We start from the raw sequence: 6,990 nt of genomic DNA, 5'->3' as shown, positions 1-6,990 counted from the left end.
CTGAAATTGTTTACATTGCTGCTCATGCCTGCAGAGGTGGTATAAGTTCAAAAAACTTAAGGAAGAGGAAATTTCACATTCCAGCATTGTGTTGAAGCCCAAATTTTGCAGCAGAGGAGCAGAATGCACTTGGTAAATCATTTTAGTGGTTTGGTCTGTGGGAACAAAGGGAATTCCATATTGAAAAGCCCTTGGAGCAATGAGTCATGAGTTGTAGATACAAGAATTGTTAGAGAGCACAAGACACACCCCAGAAAAGGCAGATAGTTGGAAATACCCAAAAAGAGGATGTTTACTGTGCTGCAGGTTGTTGTAAACTCAGTTGGTGGCAGATTGTCTATTTTACAAACCCTATTAACCACCAGCAGCAGTGACCAGGGACAGAATAATAAAGGAGAGGGGTCTGCCTAGAGGTGGCCAAGCTGCTCCTCTTGCTGCCCAGAGAAGCTGGGGCTGCCCCTGGATCCCTGGAAGTTTTCCAGGCCAGTTTGGACAGGGTTTAGACCCACCTGGGAGTGTGGAAGCTGTCCCTGAGTGTCTCCAGCCTGACATCAGAAATGTTCAACAGTTTTTTTTCCCAACAAATCAAGGAGTTCAATACTGCCAGAGCCACCTTCAATTAACAGCAGTGATTAATCATTCTCAACATTGGTGCATCCCAAGGGACATCCCTGCTCTTTAATTATTCCCATGCTTACAGGAGGATAAACAGAGCTCTCACTCTGAAAAATGGCAGGGAAGCTACGTGGGGAAGCACTGGGAAACGTGGGAATAGGTTCTGATCCTGTGCAGCCTCCAGTCTCAAATCCTACATTATTATCAATAAAAATCACATTTCACTCCATGCAGTGCATAAGGGGTGACAAATGCAGGCAGTGGTCACAGTCGGAGCCATGTCCTTCTCCTCAGAGGGACAAAAAGGGGAGCAGCAGAAGACAAACCTGAGCTTTTTATTGTGAAGAATTATTATTTATTTTATTTGGCTTCTTACCCCTGTGAAGAAATCCAGTCTGGGAAAGGAGAAAATGGGAAATCTCAGTCCCCTAAAAGGACAATGGCTTTGTCTTCAGACCTCCCACAGGTGACATATACTGAGAAGGATCTGGGTGACAGGTCTGGGGTCATCCCCTTGAAGCACAGAATCATGGAATATTATGGGTTTGGAAGGGACCTTGTCTTATGTTGGATTCCAGGATGTGACCAAAAATCTGTATTCTGTCCCCATCTGTTAAACCAGCTGGGGCAGTGCCCCTGATCTCCTGGCACATATTCTCTGCTAATGGGCCATCTTTAAACCAGCTGGGCAATCATCTTTATCTTCCCACAGCCCATCCTCCCTCCAGGAGATATCTCCTGTTCATGGCCACTGAGTCCCAGTGCATGACTGATAAAATTCCATCATCCCACTGGGAGATGCTCCAGCCAGGGCAGGAGCCAAGCCTTTCCTACCCAGACAAAAACTGAGATTTGGAACACCAGAGCAGCCTTTCCACTGGATTCCAGAGGAAAACTGGACCTTTCCACATCATCCCTGCACCTTCAGGGGAAACTGCACCTTCTCCAGGAGCATTGCTCCAGCTGAACCACATCTGCCCCTGCAGGAGGATGCAGCACCATGGAATGGGACTGTGCCACCACCCTGACTGACTGACTGTGCCAGCTTGGATTCTGACTCTGGCAGGGTTTGGGATTGTTCTTTGTAATACTGTATTTCTATTTTAATTTTCCTAGTAAAGAACTGTTATTCCTAATTCCCATATATTTGCCTGAGAGTCCCTTAATTTCAAAATGATAATAATTTGGAGGGAGGGGGTTTACATTCTCCATTTCAAAGAGAACTCCTTCCTTTATTGGCAGACACCTGTCCTTCACACCAGGGCACTGCTCTTCCCACCTTCCTTCTCTCAGGTGGAGCCACAAAACTGTGCTTGGAGCCCTCCCCACCTCTCACCTCCACCAGCTCTTGCTGCCAAATTTGGACAAACATCATCATCTCCAACTCTTCCTCCTCCAGCTGCGTGCAAGTGCCAGCTGGGACTGGGCAGGCAGGGAAACACGTGGATACACAAAGCCCTTAATCTCTGCAGAACTAAGCCAAAATTACTCTGATGTATTGGCTTTTAAATTGCTGCCTTCAGTGCTCACGGGAGCTTTTCTTCTTATCTCCTCAGCAAAACGTGCAAACAGCTCCTGACCACCTCTTTTCTCTGCTTGAGTACTCATATCCTCCTATTTTTTTTCCCCCCCTGAATCCTCTTACAGATGTTTTCCCAGGTCTCTAAGCATTTCCATATCCTGTTTATTTGCTGCTAAAGGTGTAATGCTGCAAACAAAATCTGTCTCTGGAAAGGAGGGAGGGGCAATAAGAAATGAGCTGTAAGTTAAGGCAAAAAGGGAACGTTGCCAGCTACAGACTGAAGCATGAATGTTGAGGTCCTTCTGTCTGGAAATGCTTCACTTTGATGTTCTAAACCCAAAAAAGAGAAGCTGTGGCTGCCCCTGGATACCTGGCATTGTCCCAGGCCAGGTTGGATGGGTTTGGAGCATCCTGGGATGATGGAAGGTGTCCCTGCCCATGGCAGAGGGGGGAATTTAATGATCTTTAAGGTCTCTTCCAACCCAAACCATTTTGGGATTCTACAATAATGAACATTTACACCAATGTTGTGAAATAAAAGAATTACTGTGCCCCATTGAACAGCTGCATCTTGATTTTGGGTGACTCCAACATATTCCCATCAAACCCACAATCTGAATGCTCCCTGAAAACCCAAATACCCTCAGAAAAAAAACCCCAAAAAACCAAAAAAACAAACAAAAAAAAAAACTAAAAAAAAAAACCCAAAAAAACACCCACCAAAAAAACAAAACAGCACCAAGATGTTTTCATCAGACCTAATTACAGCCTGGAAATGTTAAACAGACCTGTCCTTTCTCACCCTAATTATTGAACAGTGGAAGTAGTAGCAAAGACAAATTCACTTTACTGAGTTTTATGATGTTTTAAATAAGGAGGGAAAGCTTTTTCCTGTTTATTTCTTCACTGCTCTGAACTTGCAGAAGTGATGCTCCACATAGGAAAGGGAGCCTCTTTCATGCTCTCAATTTACAAGCAGGGAAATTGAGGCACCAAGCACAAACTTATCCCCAAATCCATTGAATAAATAAAGAGCAGGATGAATCTAAGCCCAGAGCAGCAGTGCCCTGCCTTCATTTAGCACAGACCATGATCAATTTGCAAATGCTTCTGATGGAAAAGACCTACTGGGTCATTTTGCAGGCCCCTGTAAACCCAGGCTTTTTCCCTGCCATGTGCTGGAGACAAAAGTGCTTTATACAACCCCTACATTAAAATAATTTAAGCAGGAGGACTTCTCTCATTTCCTCTGGGGGAAACAATTCTGCAGCTGAAGAGATTGCAACATTAGGAAATATTTCCTGACGTCCACTGCTTCCAGAATCTGTTGATATATTATTAATAGAAAGGAAAATAAATATAGGTATTAATGCCAGCAGACACTGTCTGCTACTAATAGCTGTTAAAGTAATATATTCCCCTTGTTTTTAGCTCTTATTAGTCTTTTTGCAAAGGGTTACAAGACCCTTATGCATCCATTAGCCAGTCAGCCATGTGAAATTAATGTGGAGCAATTTTCATAAGCATTACTCAGAACTAATAATAATTAAGCATTATTTTCTGCTCAGATAACACAGAAAATAAAGCCTGACTTTTATGCCAAGATGGGTTTGCATTAGCTTAAGGTAGATGAATTAATTCTCATTTACAAGGCTTCTCTGCCAGCTAGCCAGAAAATATCAAGGTAATTAAAACCAATTTGTGAGGTTCTGTCCCATTGCACATTCACTGGGTTTTGTCATTGCTGCAAATTGCAGGTGCTTTTCTGCAAAGGTGGGACATGGAGGGGACTTTGCTGCCTCTTTCCTTCCCCATCACTTCCAAGAAAAGCTGGGCCCTCCTTCTGAACAGCAGAACATGTTTGGAATGCTGGAGGATCATGAGAAGGATGGGAGGATGTGAAGGACCAGCTCAGGCTGGGATGTGGACTGAGATGTGGAGCACTCAGAAATGCAGAGAGAGAGGGAAAAAACCTCTTCCCTTTTGCTTTACTGCTGATTTGCAAGAGATTCATTTTGATTACTTATAAAATTGAGTGGTTCTGGTAGGCAAAATTTTCTGGATAGCTCCCAAACTCTTCTCTCATCACAAAATCCTAAAATGCTTTGGGTTGGAATGAACCTTAAAGTTCATCCCTGACACTTTCCACTTATCCCAGGCTGCTCCAAACCCATCCAAACTGGCCTTGGACACTTCCAGGGATCCAGGGGCAGCACAGCTTTTCTGGGAATTCTCTTCCAGTGTTTCAGTGTTTCTGTTCCAAAAGTTTGACAGCAGCTTAGCAGAGGCTGAGCTCTCTGTGGGTGCTCTTAGTAAAAATAAAATTAATTAAAATTTTTTTAGACCCAAAGACTAAAATAAATTAGTCCAGTTAATAATTAGCCATAAGAAACAAAAGCCCAGAGCTATCTTACAACAGATAATGGTAATGAGTAAGTAAATCTCTTACTCTGGGTTTCAACTTTCCAAGAGGATCAGCACCTTCAGGTGCCACATCTTTACTTGGCATCTGAGCTTAGCAAACAACTGAGTCCAGTGTGACCCAGCAGTGTGGGAAATCTGTGTTTTCCAGAGGATTATGGTCCTTCTTGCCCAAATTGTCTCCTTCATTTCATTAATTTCTGCACCCTCTGCCTCACTCCCTGTCTCATTGTGACATCTCCCCTTGGTGCCTGTGTCTGTATCAGTGACATGGAGCAGAAAAAAGAATGAAGTGGCAGTTCTTATTTTATTTTCAAAAATCTTCTCTCAGGGTAATTTAGCTGCTATTAAGAAGATGAATAAAAGAAGATAATACTCCAGAAACACCACCTGTGTTCCAGCCCTGGAACGAGCGACCCTGAGATGTGCTCCATTGTCCACACCCTCAGTGAGGAAAGGTTTTCCCCTTATGGCTGTTTCCTTCTCAATCCACCCCTGGTAGCTGCAAACAGGTGTTAAAATCCTGTGGTGTGGCTTTCCTCCAGTGGTGATGCCAACCTGGAACCACTTCATGGTGTTCCAGTAGCTGCAAACCAGGGGTCCCCCGCTGTCCACCTGTGGCAGAAGCAGGAAAGTTACAGCTGGATCCAAGCTCAGGTTCCTCAGAGCAGCTGCTTCACACAGCCAGAGTGGGAAAATCAACGTCTGTCTCAGCCCAGTGAGGATTTGAGGAGGAGGGGAAAAAAAATGGGAATTTGGGTTCAAAATTCTGCAGCTCAGACCTGAGATCGTGCAGGATAAAGAGATACAGAGGGCAAGGGGAGGAGAGCAGTCTCAAGCTCTGGCCCTGACATTCCCAGCCTTTTCCACATGCTCCTGTGGCCCCAGCAGGATACCTGAAACCTGTCAGCAAGAGACAACATCCCAGAGAGAAAAGGGACATTTGCTGTGACTGCTCACTCAGTCTCCTCAGAGCTGCTGCGTGGAGGTGCTGGGTACCTGCCACTGTGAATTTTGGGGGCTGGCAGCCTGAAACCAGGCAGCAGATGAGCAATAATCCTGAAAAACCCTTCTTGAAGACACAATCACTTCCCTGAAAACTTTGCTGCTGCTGCAAGGGCAGCCACCACTCACCCAGTGTGGGCAAGGCTTCAAATGCAGGTTGCAGCCACCTCAAAAAGAGGAATATTCTCCTGTTGGCTGCTGTAGCTGGAACACCAAGAGCACATCCAGCTCTGGAGTCTCTGGACACATGCCCAGGGAGAAGGAAAAGCAGCAAAAAATCCACCCAAGGCAGGTAGAGAACTTTTCTGAGAAAAGGCTGGGAGAGCTGGGGGTGTTCACCTGGGGAAGAAAATGCCCCAGGGAGAGCTCAGAGCTCCTTGCAGAGCCTAAAGGGGCTCCAGGAGAGCTGGAGAGGGACTGGGGACAAGGGATGGAGGGACAGGACACAGGGAATGGCTTCACTGCCAGAGGGCAGGGATGGATGAGATATTGAGAAGGAATTGTTCCCTGGGGAGAGAATTCCCAGAGAAGCTGTGGCTGCCCCTGGATCCCTGGCAGTGTCCAAGGCCAGTTTGGATCAACCTGGGTTAGTGGAAGGTACTAGAGGATTTTTAAGATCCTTCCAAGCCAAATCATTCTGGGATTCCAGGACATCTTCAGTGCTGTGCAGTCCCTGCTATAAATAAATCTCCTTCCACGGTGGGTTTGAATCTTTTTTCCACCTTTCCAGCACTTGTGATAAACAAATTCAATACAAATCCATCTCCCAGGACAGCAAACTTTACTGGGAAATGTTGTCCTTCCCTGTTTGCACCCTACTTTGGGAAACATCTTTGTCATTAATGGATGAAACCCCTTCTGCCAGCAGCTACCCTGAGCTAACACACATTAATTAATGAGCAAGGAAGGGGATGAAGTTCCCTCTGCAGCTCATCAGCCCTCGCTGAAGTTTATGGCTGAATTCTCACTCCAGTAGCCAGAGGGTTCTGGTCATTAATATTCTTATCTTTTTTACCCTTTTTTTTTTTTTTAGTTCAGAATTCATTCAGGAGGTAAAAATTAAGATAAATGCAGAGGGAATGCTTATAGAATCACAGAATATCCTGAGCTGGAAGGGACCAACAGAGACCAGAGATTTACAAACTCATTTAGACTGGAAAAGACCTTTCAGGCTCTTGAGTCCAAACATAAAATCAGCACTGTTTGTTGTTATTACAGCCATGCCCTTGCATCTCAAACATCTAAAGAGGTTTCCTGATCCCATCTCAGCCAAGAATTCCCGTGAAAACCACAGAGGTGACCTTGGAGCTGTGCCTTCCTCCTGTTGAGCATCCAGGCGGGATTCGATTATCAAGGATTTAAAAAAAAAAAAAAAAAAAAAAAAAAAAAAAAAAAAAAAAAGGAGATTTTCAGCCTCCAATTTGTAG

This window comes from Erithacus rubecula, assembly GCF_903797595.1.
Source record: "Erithacus rubecula genome assembly, chromosome: 2".
In the NCBI taxonomy this organism is placed as follows: Eukaryota; Metazoa; Chordata; class Aves; order Passeriformes; family Muscicapidae; genus Erithacus; species Erithacus rubecula.
This window is presented reverse-complemented; position numbering follows the sequence as displayed.